Below are 15246 nucleotides of genomic sequence, written 5' to 3' on the forward strand. Positions count from 1 at the left end.
TCGGTTTTGTAACACTAATGTTAATCATTCTTTAAATGTTTGGTAGAACATTGGTAGAACCACCTGGTTCTGGGGATTTTTTTAAGAATCTCATTGATGGCATATTCAATTTATTTTTCTAAGAGAGGGTTATTGAAGTATTCTATTTGCTCTTTTGTTAATCTGGACAGTTTATATTTTTGTAAACATTAATCAATCTAACTTAGATTGACAGATTTACCAGTAAATAAGTGGGTAAAATAACTCTTAATAATTGCTATAATTTCTTCTTTATTAGTCATGTATTCACCTTTTTCATTTTTGATGCTAGTAATTTGGTTTTCTCCTATCTTTTATTTTAAATCAAAATGACTAATGGTTTGTCTATTTAATGTTGTTCTTTTTTCCCATAAAACTAGCTTCTTGTTTTGTTTTTCTATTTAATGGTATTTTTACTTGAAACTTTACTAATGTCTCTTTTAATTTTCATTTTGGTGTTTAATTGAAGATATTTAAATTTTCTTTTTTTTTCATTTTTTTAGTTGCATGCCCAATTCTCTGTACTTTCTGTATTTTCTTGATGTAAGAATTTAGATATCTAATTTTCCTCTTAAATACTGTTTTGGCTGTATTCTACAAATTTTGTAATGTTGTCTCATTATTGTCATTCTGTTTAATTAAATAATTGATTGTTTCTAGGATTTGTTATTTGTCCCACTTATTCTGTAATTTCCAATGAACCTTTAACTTACAATTGCATGGCCCTTTTATAAATGTTATTTTTATTGCATTATAGTCTGAATAGGGTGAATTTAATATTTCTGCTTCTCTGTATTTGGTTTTCAGATTTTTATGCCCTACAAAATGTTAATTATTTGAAAGGTGTCATGTACAGCTGAGAAAATTCTTTTTATTCCCATTCAGTTTTCTCTAGAGTTCTATCATATATAACTTTTCTAAGACTCTATTCTTCTCCTTGACTTCTGTCTTATTTATTTTATGGTAAGAATTATTCAGCTCCAAGAAGAAAAAGTTGAGATTCCTTACTAGTATAGTTTTAATACTTTGTTCTCATAATTTTAGTTTTCCTTTTAAAAAATGGATGTTATGCTGTTTGGTGAATATGTTTACAATGATACCACTCTATTGTGCAAGGTTTCTTTTAGTAAGATGTAATTTCCCTGCCTACCCCTTGTAATTGGGTCTATTTTTATGTTTACTTTGTCTAAGATCATGATTGCTACCCTTGCTTTTCTTTTTTACTTTACCTAAAATACAATAGGTTCTCCTCCAGCCCCTTATTGTAACTCTGTGTGTTTCTGTTTCTTGTAAACAGCATATTGCTGGATTCTGATTTTTAATCTATTCTGCTATCTGCTTCTACTTTATGGGTGAGTTCTTTCCATTCACATACAAAGCTATGATTAAAAATTCCTCAATTCTCTTCCTCTTATTTTCTTCTTTTTATCCATCTCCCTGTCTTTTAATCCTGTCCTTCCTATACAGTCTGTTTTGCTTCTGAATACCACTTGTTTTTACCTGCCCTCTCTTTTATCACCACACCCCCTTTATATTATCCCCTTCACTTCCTACTTCCTTGCTGGGTAAGATAGATTTCTATTACATATTGAATACACACACATACAAACATACATACACACAAACACACACACATATACATATATATATGTGTGTATGTGTACACATATATACACACATACATATATGTGTATATATGTATGTAGAGTTATATGTGTGTGTATTTCATCTTTGATTGAATTTGAGTGAAGTTCAAGCATTTTCTATACCCCACCACTTTTTCTACCATGGTAAATGTTATTCTTCAGTGCTTCTTTTCTGCGAAATAATTTCCCCCATTCTTCTTCTCCTTCTCCCTTCTCCCTTCTCCCAGGATGTGCCTTTTAATTTCTTTAATTTCCCTTGATTTTTTCACATCATCCCAATATAATTATTTCAGCCCAATGCCTTTTTTCTATGTAAAATACTTTTAACATCCCTAATAATGATAATATTTTTACAAGACACATGTATCATCTTCCTCTATAGAAAGTAGTTTAAACTTATTGATTCCCACATAATTTCTCAATTCCTGTTAACCCTTTTAAGCTTCTCTTGAATCAAATATTTGAAAACCAAATTTTCTCTTCAATTCTCATCTCTTCAACATGAAAGTCCTATATTTCATTACATATGTATTTTTGGCCTTGATGGATTATTCACAGTTTTGCTGGGTGGATTATTCATGATTGACATCCCAGATCTCTTGCCTTATGTAATACCATATAGCAAGATCATTACTCCTTTATAATGGAAGCTGATAAATCTTGTGTGATCTTGACTGTGGCTCCACAATATTTTAATTCTCTCTTTTTGGCTGCTTGCAATATTTTATGTTTGACTTAGGATTTCCAGAATTTGGTCATGATTCCTCACTTTTCATTTTTGATCTCTTTCAATTGGTGATTGGTCCGTTCTTTTAATTTTTTTTATCCTCTGTTTCTGACATATCAGGGCAGTTTTCCTTAATAATTTCTTGAAATATGAAGGCTTTCCTTGGATTATGGCTTTCAGGTAGTCAAATAATTCTTGCATTATCTCTCCTCTATCTATTTTTCAGTGATATATTTATCTATTTTCAACGATATATTTCACATTTTCTTCTTTTTTTCATTTTTTTCAAATTTGTTTTAATACTTCTTGCTGTCTCATGGAGTTATTAACTTCCACTAGCCCCAGTATGATTTTTAAGGAATCATTTTCTTCAGTGTGTTTTTGTATCTTTTCTTCGATTTCACAAATTTTATCTTTTAAGATGTTATTTTTATCAACATTTTTTGTGTCTTCTTTATAAAGCTGTTGTCTTTTCATGACTTTCTTCCTTCACTTTCATTTATTTGACTATTTTTTCCTCTCCCATTCTTATTTGATTTTGAAAATTATTACAAAAGTTGTTTTTTTTAACCCAGGATTCTTTTTAGGTTTGCATACAATTCACATTTTGTGAATTTGTGGCTTTGTCTGTATCTGTTTTTATCTGTATCTGACTTTATTTTTAGTTTTTGCCTTGACCTTTCCTGTCATCATACTAGGTTTTTATCTGCAGGTTCTTATTTGTCATTTGCTCATTTTTCCCAATCTATATTTTAATTTGGACCTCTATGTTTATGTTTGTTTGTTTCTTTTTTCCCCATCTTGGGGAGTAAGTCTCAAGCTTCAGGTTTTATTTTTTTTCACACTGCTGTTTTCAGAGTTAGTTCTGGGGTTTGGATGTTTTCATTTATTCCTAGGTGGTGTGATTTGGTGGGGGGTGGGGAGAGTGTGGTCACTGCTGTCTTGTGTACTCTGGTCCTTATCTGGGAAGGGACCCTGATCCCTTGGGATTGCATGCAATACTGCTCCTCAGGGCTTATACTCCTTCTTGACCACAAGTTTTCCTCTATGTTTTTAACTATGATATAGAAATGGCTATAGGCAAAGGAATTGACAAATGATTTCCCCTCATGGGTCCCATTTTCTCTTGACCCAAAAGTGTTCTTCTCTGCCCTTAAATTATGATATAGAAGGGGACATAAGTTACCAAATGGCATCTAGTCTGGCATCCAGTGGTAGCACAGAGGTACCATATAATTCTCATTTTTTTCTTTCTCTGTCTCTTTCTCTGTCTCTTTTTCTGTCTGTCTCTGACTCCGTCTCTCTCCCTCCCTCCCTCCCTCGGTGTCAGGTTTCCTTACTTTCTCTGGCTTGAGAACTCCTGAAGCTTTTGCTGTTTCTCTTACTACCACTTAGTTTCACCCCTGGTGTTTCATCCTTGTAGGTTCAGGACTAGCTTCCTCCCCCATCATAGATCTTTTTACTGACCTCATATATTTCCTTGGAGAGGAAGAATGTCTCACTCTGACATTCTGTTGGCTCTGCCACTACAGAATTTGATTTGAGGTAACATTTTAAAGTTGTTTGGAGGGGAATGTTTGGAGAGCTTTGCTGAGTCCTTCCCTACTCTGCAATCTTGGCTCCACCCCTGGATATCTCTAAAACAATTTTCAGAGAAAGAAATTGATGCTCTCATAACCATGACAAATGCTCTGAATTATTAATAATTTCGGATATACAAATTAAAACAACTTTGAAATACCACCTTATACCCATTACTTTACTAAGATGATAAAAAGGGAAAATAACAACTACTGAATGGGCTGGAGGTAAGCTGGTATTCTAATGATCAATACATGGACTAAAAAACAGCTATTTTCAACTTTATGATACTTAGGACTCTAGTGTTGTTGATGTGGAGCTTGTTTACCTTAGAAATCATCTGTTTTCACCTCCTCATTTTATATGTACCAAACTTCCTTGAGATGCTTCCACAGCTTGACACTTATAGTTTACATGCTGGGCCATCAAGGTAAGCCTACTCTACTTCAGGTTCATCATACTCTTTAGCTCTGTCCTCCCAAAAAAACTCTTGTTTATAGGCCCCCACTGCTAAAATTACTTATGAGTCAGTCAGTAGGAACATTTGCCTTAAAGCAAATATATAAAATATTGTGTATGGCTTTTAAAACATTTAATAATATTAAACTTTACTTCTTCCTACCTTTCTAGTCATCTTACATCTTATTTCTGTAAAAATACAATGTAGTCTTGTGATGCTGGTTTCCTTGTTGTTTCTCTCACATAGTACTCCATCTCCCGACTCTGAATGTTTTCACTGTGTTTTGCCTATTCCTGAAATTTTCTATCTCTTCCTCTCTATCTCATAGAGTCTCCTACCTTTTGTAAGAAATCTTTTCCTGGTTCTTTTTAACCTTATTGTTTTCTCTCTGAATCTACCCTTAATCCCCCCATGAGCTTTGTGGTATTAACACACACACACACACACAGAGGCAAAGATTGATCCCCTCTCAAGAATATCTTCTTTCATAACTACTTCTCTTCTTATGCTGCCATTGACATTTTCCATATGCCCATAGAGCTCTCCTGCTTTGATTGTGTCCCAGACTGGGCAAGCTTACTTTTTTTTTTTTACAGGCCACCATATCTGTAAATGAGATCTTTAGCCTAGCAATGGAAAAGTGCCTGATAATTCTATTAAAGTTAAATTTGTCACATCTGGTAAAGGGGTAACAAAATAGAACAATGAATTTCTTACTCACAAAGTCTCTGTTAGCTATGCCTTTTCTAATTTTGTCAGCTAAACTGGGGTGGGAGGGAATGCTTTCCTGAAGTTCATCCTTTTTTTTTTTTTCCAAAAGCTCATCTTCCTGAAAGATAACATCCAGTCTGAAATTCACACCTCCTCTGTACATGTCACCCTCTTGGATACAGTAGAGATTGGAGACATTGGAGATCTCTTCCCAGTGCTTTAATTCAAGGAGGTGATATAATACCATTTTCTTCTTATTTCCCAACCAATTGAAAGCCTTCTTCATTCCCCTGGATTCGTTAAACTCTTCCCCCATCCTCCTTTCAGCTTTAAAAAAAAAAATATGTTGTCTTCCTCCATTACATTGGAGCTCCTTGATATCAAAGTCTAATATTCACCTTTTTTATATCCCTAGGATTTATCATAGTGTCTGGCATATAGTAAATGCTTAATGAATGTTTGTTCATTGATTTTTATTCCAATTTCCAGTGCTCTTTCCAATTTATGACATTGCTCATATTTTGGATAGCATTTTATTAGATATCTTTTCTACATGATCTCATTTCCCCCAGTAGCAACTCCAAAAGTCAGTAGTACAATTATTATTAATCTTATTTATATGGAGGAGAAAATTGAAACTCATTCAAACAAAATTGAAAGAGTGTACAAAGTTAAAACTTGAATCCAGACCTCCCAACACTAATTATGAAAGTCTTTCCACAATATCACATTACTTTTGAAAGAGATACTCATATTTCCCAGAGTCAATTTTCTTGTTTGATATGAGCCAACAATCTGAAAACTTCAAGAGTCACCAAGAAAAATGTTTCCTGTTACTCACCTATTCCTGCCGTTTAAAGAGGAAACTCATTTACTTCTATTGGCATTCCAAAAGCTTAATACAGTAACGGGCATGTAAAAAAGTCCTTAAAATGCTTTTTTAATTGTTTGACTACAAAATTCCCTGGTAACAGCAGAAAGTAGCTAGATAATGAATTTCTGGGAAAAACGATGTAAGAATGCTAAATAGTAAATTCAATTCCCTTCTTTATCCCCACACAATACATGATGTATGATTCAAAACAATATTGTAAGATGTGACACAATTCTGTATAGTATAATACAGTATTAATATATGATATGATGTGATAACGTATGATATGAAAATATAATACATAATATAATATGAAAACATGATATAGTTTAACATAAAGCAATATAACATTATATTAAAGTCCAAAATAAAATGTTTCAAAATAGATATCCATCAGCTGTGAAATGCTTGGATATGTTTTAATATATGAATGCTATGCAATTTTAACTTTACTATAAGAAAGTATGAGCACAAATATAAAGAGACATGGGAGGACATATTAATTAACATAAAGAGAAGTAATAAGAATGAGTAAAAGAAGATTCACAATAACTCCAATAATACAAATAAAATAAAACCAATGACTCAAAGTTTACAATGAAATTATAGTGACTGAACCTGGCCCTGAGACTGTGTAGATATCTCTTTTGTAGAGATGGAGGATTATAAGGGTAGATCACAATCTATACTCTTGCATTTTATTTATAAGTTGGTTAGTTTTGCTGAACTGCTTTTTGCTTTTCCCTCTTTTATCAATTCTTGTCATATGAGGTGACTCAAGATAGTGTTGATTAAAGGATATGTTAGGAAATTACCATGATAGGAAATAAAATGCAGTCATACACATTTTTACTAGCAGTGTTTATAATCAAACATAGTCCAAAATTGGACTGGAATCTGTCTGTGGCTGAACATGTGTGGTGCTTATTGAAGTGCTATTTCGTGCCACCAGTTACCTCATGGATCCAAACTGCCTGACTTCTTTGGCTACATGAATAAACCTAATTCCTAGAAAAAGGTGGAATATCCCTGCTTCTTTGTGCCTTAGTAAGACAAAAAATGAAGTATAGCACGTCAAACATTTTCGGGAAGATATTTCTAAACTGGTGCATATCCATAGCAGGGAAGGAATCGCGGTGAAGGAATTTGAAACCATGTCATACTACTATAATTGGAAGTATTGGGGACATTTATTCTGACTGAAGTGAAGATTAGGATTATAGTACTGTGTTCATGATCTTCAAATACTTGAAGGGTTGTTACATGATTAAAAGTTTAGATCAGATCGGGGTGGAGAACCTGACGCCTCAAGGCTACATATGGCCTTTTAGGTCCTTGGGTGTGTCCTTTTTACTGAGTCCAAGTTTTACAGAACAAATACTTTTATTAAGCATATTTGTTCTGTGAAGTTTAAATTCAGTCAAAGAGCTGTACTTGAGGACCTAGAGGGCCACATGTGGCCTTGAGAACACAGGTTCCCCACCATTCATTTAGACTATTTCTAGTCCCCAGGAGACAGAACCAGAAGAAAGTTATAGTCAGACAGAATTTGACTTAATATAAAGAAAAGCTTGTTCAACTTGTTTACCAATCATGGAATGATGGTGAGATTCTCCTTCAGAGGAAGTATAAAGGAGCAGAGGAAGTGCATGTCTGCTAGTCAGATATGTTAATAGAGCCCATTATGCAAATATCTTATTTGTAATCCAGTTCTGATACTCATTTCCTTTCACTTTGTTGATTTTAGCCTCAAATATCTCCCTTTTTCTACTGTTTCAACGCCACAGTACTTTCTGCAGCTAAATGTCCTTAAATATCACCTGGGATTTTCACATAGCTAGAAGTTCAAGTTCCAACCCTTGAACTTACCTCCCAATTTAAACAATCTTTTTCTTTGCAACTGGACACCTTTAAGAAACATTATGAATATTTCTACATCCTCCTCTTTAAGGTGATTAAGGTACCTCTTCAAGTCTAAAATTGGAAAAAAAAAAAGGTGTCACCTTGAATTAGTAGCAAAAGTTCCTCCCTGGCAACTTTCAATACCAATGAATTCAGAGGCCCATTTCCTATCCTAAGAATATTTTCAGATCATGAATAGAAATAATACATTTTATGGAACTTGAAATACTTGCTATGTTATTGTGATCAGAGAAGCAGAACTGTTGAAATCCGGGAGCTGAAGGCAGTAGCTGATTCCAGCAACTTGACGCAAGGGCATAAAGATTCCCCCTTGGAATCTCGAATTACTGAAAATACAGCAAACAAATTTAAGAAGATCTAGATTCTCTGGGTAGTGTTTATTAAAGGCCAATTCACTACTCAATAATCACACAACTGCTTCTTTGGGAAAATAGATGTGGCAGAGAACTATTTGAGGCTTCTTAAGTGAACAGTGAAATTCATTATTTTCTTTTAAAATTCCTGAGCAAATTTTCCCTCTTCATCTATGTCTGCCTTATTTTTCCACATCCCCAGGGTAAAGTCTTGAGCATTGGACTGGACTACATGTTATTTGAAGTCTAAAGTGAGGAAAAGTGTATATGCATACTTCAAGGGGAGGTGTAAGGTATGATAAGAAGAACTGCAGCATGCAGTGGGATGAGATACATTATGAAGGGCTTTGATCCAAAACATAAGGTGTTATATTTGATCTAGGTCAGAATAAGGAGCTTTTTTGAGCGTGTGGGTAGGAGGATGATTTTGCTGAGTGAAGGACAGACTGAACTAGAGAGAGACTTATGTCAGTGACACCAGTCAGAAGGTTATTACAATGGTGCATGTGTAAGGTCATGAAGATCTGAACCAGGATGGTAGAAGTTTTAGAAGAGAAATGCTACAAAAGTAAAATAAATAAGTCTTAGCAGGAGATTGGATATGTAAGAAAATAGTGAGTGAGGAGTTAAAGGAGGATATTGAGGTTGTGAGCCTCAGTAATTTGGATGATATTAATACCCTCAATAGTGATAGGGAAGTTAAGAAGAGGGGAATGTTTAAGAGAGAAAGGGAGATGGCTTTCCTAGTTTTAGAGGATAATAGAGTCAGGATATGGAATTAAATCTTTTTTTGTTTTACTGTTGTTTACTCTTTTACTGTTGTTTCCTTCAAATCATGTTGCCTCTTCATATCTGGCCCTCCACGTATCATTTCCCATATAAATATTCTAAATCCTTCAGGGTTTTGTTGCTGTTGTTGTTTTGTTTATTTTTGTTTTTTAATTGGACAAGTATATGACTTTAAGCACAGTTCGTGGTAAACAAATAGTCAAGACTATGCATTTGAACAATTTATAAATAAAAATTAAAGGGACAAAAAATAGTTAGACCTTCCTGCCAAGTTTCTTAGCCTGGGAATTCTATCAGTGCATAGTTTTCCTACTTTAAATTTAGTGCTGACTTCACTCGAGCAGAAAATAGATTTGAAGACAATGAAAAATGCACCACTTTATTTCCCTGAGGTGTTCACTGTATAGTAGGCCTTCAGCAAAACTAATTTTATGCTAAGAGACAAACAACAAAGTTAATCTTCAAATGCAAATATATATATATATATATATATATATATATATATATATATATACATATTCACTAAATTACTTTGCTAAGTATTGATTCCCTATTCCTTGTTAGTAATCTTCAAAACAAGTTGCAGATTTCTTGCACATGTTTGCAGCAACGGTATTAATCAAGGAGGATGTTCTATCTAATTACTATTGGAAGGAGTTCCTAACAGAAATTGCATCAAGGAAGAAATGAAACAAAACTCCAGTGCTACAGTTGGAAAGGATCGCAGAGATCAACCAATCCAATGCTCTCATTTCCTAGAGGAGGAAATAGAAGCCCAACAAGGAACAAAGACTTGAAGGGAGGTGACATCCTTCAGGGGACCAGAGTTAGAGACAGGGTCATCAGTTCATAGAAGGAGAACTACAAGGGAACTAAGAAGTCATTTAATTCAACTGTCATACTACAGGTGAGGAAATTGAGATCCAGATAATAAATGATTTGCCCAAGGTCACACATTTCATTGAAATTCTAAAACAAATCAATAATTAAACTGACTTTGAAAAAGCTTTAGAGCACTGCTAAATACTATCTCCAGAGCCCTTAATTGTCTGCAAGATCACCATTTTTTTTTTATCTAGAAAGGATTACCTTCATACATTTGAAAGTAGAAGATCCCTTAGACCCCATTAAATCCAATTTCCTCATTTTTAAGTTAAGGAGCCAGAAGCTCAGAGAGAAATGACTTGCCCTAGGTCATATAGATAACAGGGGATTTGAACCCTGATTCTTTCACTTCAAATTCAGTTCCCTTTCTACCACATCTAGCTATGCCTAAGTGATGCCACAGGATCAGAGCATAGAACTACGACATTATGACTCCCTAAATGCAGCTCTTGCCCAAAAAAGATAAACTGCTGCCCAGTTATAAGCTTCTTTATGCTAACATCTGAGCTACAAGAGAGAAAAAAAGAGTTGGACTCTCTATTTAATTCTTTGTAAAATGGGCAAGGCAGAAATTCAGTCAGTCGATAAGCTTTTATTAACTGCTTGGTATGTTCTAGCCATTGTGCTAAGCACCAAACATAAAATGAAAGGCAAAAACACAGTCCCTGCCCTCAAACAGCTCATGTTATAATGAGGGAAACTATATGAACATAACTGTATACATACAAGATACTGACAGGGAAAATGAATGGTAGTAACAAAGGGAAGGGACTAGTAGCAGGAAAGACCAAGAAAAACTTCTAACAGAAACTGGTATTTCAGCTTCCTCTTGAAGGTAGCCAGGGAAGCCAGGATGATGAGTTGACAGGCAGTGAAAAGGAAGCTGTGATTAGCACAATGCCTAGTAAATAGTGCTTAATAAATGTTTTTCAACTAATTAGCTTGGTTGTAATCTTTCATTTTCTCTTTGGCACTATTATTCTATAAAACCATAAGAAATTATGACTAGATAAAGAAGTTGGATTGGGCCTCTCCCAGGGTGCCAAAAAATAGAGAGTACTAACAATACAGATTTCAGGCATACTTTCTCCACCCTGGTTGGCCCACTCACAGGAACTCCACCCTGCCCAGCCACAACTTCAGCGATGGTAGTTTCACCTTATATCCCTCTCACCCATCCACCCTAAGCACAGCAAAATTCACTGTACTTTGCAGTGGTGGCAACTTCCTTAGAGAGGTAGAAACCTCATGGTATGAAGTGGTTTCCTTCCTTCTTTCTATAGTGTTCTGCCACTCTCACATTAGCAATCTCTTCCTCTCCATCAAGCACACCATGTTGCTGTGTTTATACTTACAATCCCAGTAATCACAGCTCTGGGATATAATGATCTTTTTTTCCTGCAACTTTTTCTCCTGTCTTCAACTAAACAATGTGTGAATCAAATCTGTTTAATATCTGAGAGGCTAACAAAAAACGGAGAAATAGGAGTGTTTTAATTAGTTCACATTTTAAGCGTTTTCTTTGTCTCTGTGTATGCGTGTGTTTGTGCTTGACCTCTGATATTATTACAGAAGGATTAGAGTAATCGGCCAATCAAAACCTATGAAGTTTCCAAACTAATTAAAATGATTCAGAATTCACGGATTATGTAACAAACATTAAAAAGCAGAATACATTTCCATTTTAATGAGAGGGTTGCAAATTTCAGCACTCTACTAAGTTGGGAAGTGCATTATAACATGCCCGAGCTGCCATGGCCCTGTGCTTATTATTCAAAATTAGGGGATCTACAGTTTTCTAACTGGGATAGAGCATCATACATAACACAGACAGATATACCTTTTTTGCTCAGAAAAAATATGCAAGAAATCATTGGAAGAAAAGATCTACTGTGGCCATGAATATTTGCTACCCGTTTTCCTTCCTTTTGAAGACCTTGCCCCTAGAGTGAGGGATTGGGCTCCTGCCTACCTGGTACAAAACCCTTGTATCTCCTATTTTGCCCTTTCCCCCTCCCTTCTCTGTATTCTCAGTTCCCTCTCTTCTCCTATTTCCTTAAGTTTTCATTCACATTTCATCCTTATGCCTTTCCTTTTTCCCTTACTCTACCTCCTAGCATAGTATAGTGGAAAGACTATGACATTTGACTGTAAGTCCTAATGTTACCTTTGATACTCATTACTTACATAAACTTGGACAGGTCATGCAACTTCAGTGTTCCTCAATTTCCTAATCTGTAAAGTAAGAATAATAATGTTTGTACTTACTCCCTTGTGGGAATATTTTAACGTAATTTTTCAGCATTAAAGCACTATAGAAATATGAGTTGTTATGTCTGTGACCCTAGACAAGTCATTTGTTCTCTTTGAGGCTGAATTTCATCTTCAGAAAAATAGGGATAGTTATAGACACTGGAGCTGTTATTTCATTGATTTACAAAAATTTTAGATGAGGAAAGCCTACCAATCCAGGTTGGCACCTATTTTTCAACTTATACTCTTAGAGCAGGGCTGAACAAAATACAGTCTGTGGGCTGCATTTTATGTGACTTGCCTGTGGGTTTTAATTTTCACGAGCGAAAAAATAAAATAATAATTGTCATGGAATGCTTATTAGATTCTTTAATTCTATCACTAATAAATAATCTCATTAATGTTAATATTCTTTGATGTTTTTAAGCGGTATCACAGACGGTACATATTGCACGGAACTTTCAAACCATCTGTGGGAGGCATTCCATCTGTACGATACAGACTAGTCACTATGCAGCTACCTTTATACTGTTGTGTCGTCCCTTTGTTGTTTTGCATTTGCTTTCACACTTCAAGCCTTCACCTGTACTATTGATGACATGCATCCCCCCACTTTCTATTAGTGTACTGTATTTTTTATTCTGGGTGCAGCTCTCAAATAATTATTTTATTTTAATGTGGCACTAAGATAACCTAAGGTTGGACAGCGCTGCTCTTAGAGATTTGCCCAGAACATTGAGAATTTAAGTGACTTGCTCCAGAATCACATGGGCAGCCTGTAAACTCAGTTTTGTATTCTATAAGGTTACTTCTATAGACCAGATGAGCTCTAGGGTATCTTCTAAGACATTCCATGATCCTTTATTGCTGAAAAGGACTACAAAGCATGAGGGAAGATAAAGACTTCTGCATTTCTCTAATGGAGAGCAAGAAACATTTAGAAAGTTCTTCACTTACTGTGGATTCATCTTAATGATCAGGTTCACTCTTAATCAAAAGAAATGTTTTGTTAATCCACATCCTTCCTCATCCTCTTGCCTCTGGTCCTGATTTTCTAGACTTCAAAACCAGGCCTTCTCTACTGTTGGCTCATCCTGGAACTTCATTCAGTAATTAGGGCCTCATTGTCTTGGAACAATCTCCCACTTCTGCAATCTGCTCAACATGGATTATTCTTTCATAATGCCTACCTCACCTCTTGTGCTGATGAGCAATGGGACCTCATGGAATCTCCTTTTTGTGGAAGGACCTAGACTATCCTGCCTTAATTGTCCTTTTGTCCACTTGCTCTGGTTACCTTCCTCCTCCTACTTCCTGTTTTTCAGCTACATTTTGTAAATTGTCTTCCCCCATTGGAAAATAAGTTTATTGAAGACAAAGACTATCTCTTTTTTTTTTCCTTCGGCTTGGATTTGTATCCCAACTGCTTACCATAGTTTCTGGCACATAATAAGGTTGTTTTTGTTTGTTTGTAGCCATAGCTGCAACAAATTGTAAGCAAAAAATTTCGGGGAAGTAATATAGGTAATATAAGTGATCCCAAATGTTTCCTATGCTCTAAACAAACTGGGTTTTTATCGTCCTTTAGACAAACTCAGTACTTTCTGCTTATTTCTTTGCTCACTCTTGTGTTGGTAAGCAAAATGGCCTTTGTTTTCTTTGAGTAACTCAGTTTATCTCATTGAGCCTTACTAGGTGCTGGGCCGCAGGCCCAGAGCCTTATTAGGTGTAAAACCTTAGTGGGTGTGGATCGGCAACTAAGGTAGGGACCAAGGTAGGGCAAACTCCAGGGAGGGCCTAGTTTACATGTCTGGGACAGCAGAGGCTTTTAGACCACATGGGTTTAAGTCCGCCTCTTTGTGAGATTCATGGGGCTGGCTAAGGGGAGGTGTTAACTCCAGAGCCATGCCCTATTGGGTGTTAACCTAATCTATGTGGATGTGAACCTCCCAGAGTCCTAAGGGGAGGGGCCAACTCAAGAACCAATTACCAGAGCCTGGGCTCTGGTCATTCAGGTGACGCTTGATGATGTCAAAAACTCTATAAGAGGAGAGAAGACGGCTTGAAGATCCTTTTCTGTTGGAGCCAGAGACAGCTACAGCCAAAGCTGAAGCAGGAGCTGCTGGTAGCAGAGCTGACCCACGTGTGGACCGAGGAGTGTTGAGCAAGGACTTGAGGTCAGTGGGTAATCTTCTTACTGTAGAGAGGAAGCATGTATATGATTTTGCTTTATACCATCATGCTTCTCTGTGGCCTCCTGGTTACTCTTGTGAGGCGGACTTATTGGGCCTGGAAGCTTTTGATCAAAATATACAAATGGGGGTGCTGTTTCGTGGATCTGTTACTTTGGAGCTTAAATACATGCTTTAATTCTTCTGCCTTCTACCTAGAGAATTCCTTATATCCTGTGCTTCCGAACCTTTCAGACATATATATGATTCTGTTTGAAATCATAAATTCTGCCTTCATAATACAACTCTGTTCCGAATATTTGGAATGTCCTTCCTGAAACTTGCTTAGGTACCTTTTGAAAACTAACCTATTTTTTTCAAGCCCCTATCATGGAAAAGTGTGCAAGAAAAACTAGCCAAGGAGAGAGAGAATGTACGTACATACATACACACATATATATACATATACACATACATGCACAAATGCAAATATACATACATATGTGTACACATACATGTGTATGCATATAGGCAAATGCATACACATATGGGAACTTACAAATCTAGGTAGATCTATATCTATCTATATGTAGATATACACACATGCATATAAACATACATGCATACATATATGCATGTGTATATGTATGTACATATATACATGTGTATGTGTTATGTGTATGCATATGTGTATATATGTCTGTGTGTATATGTATATGTACATACATATAGATATATAGATATTGATAGCTATATCTATATATCTATCTATTTAGTTCAGTAGAGTTTAAGGAGAACTACAAAAAATGTGTATTGGTATAGAAGCCAAAGAGGGGAACCTATTGGGGAAGAGGA

Source organism: Trichosurus vulpecula, chromosome 3 (assembly GCF_011100635.1).
Source record: "Trichosurus vulpecula isolate mTriVul1 chromosome 3, mTriVul1.pri, whole genome shotgun sequence".
NCBI classification, from domain to species: Eukaryota; Metazoa; Chordata; class Mammalia; order Diprotodontia; family Phalangeridae; genus Trichosurus; species Trichosurus vulpecula.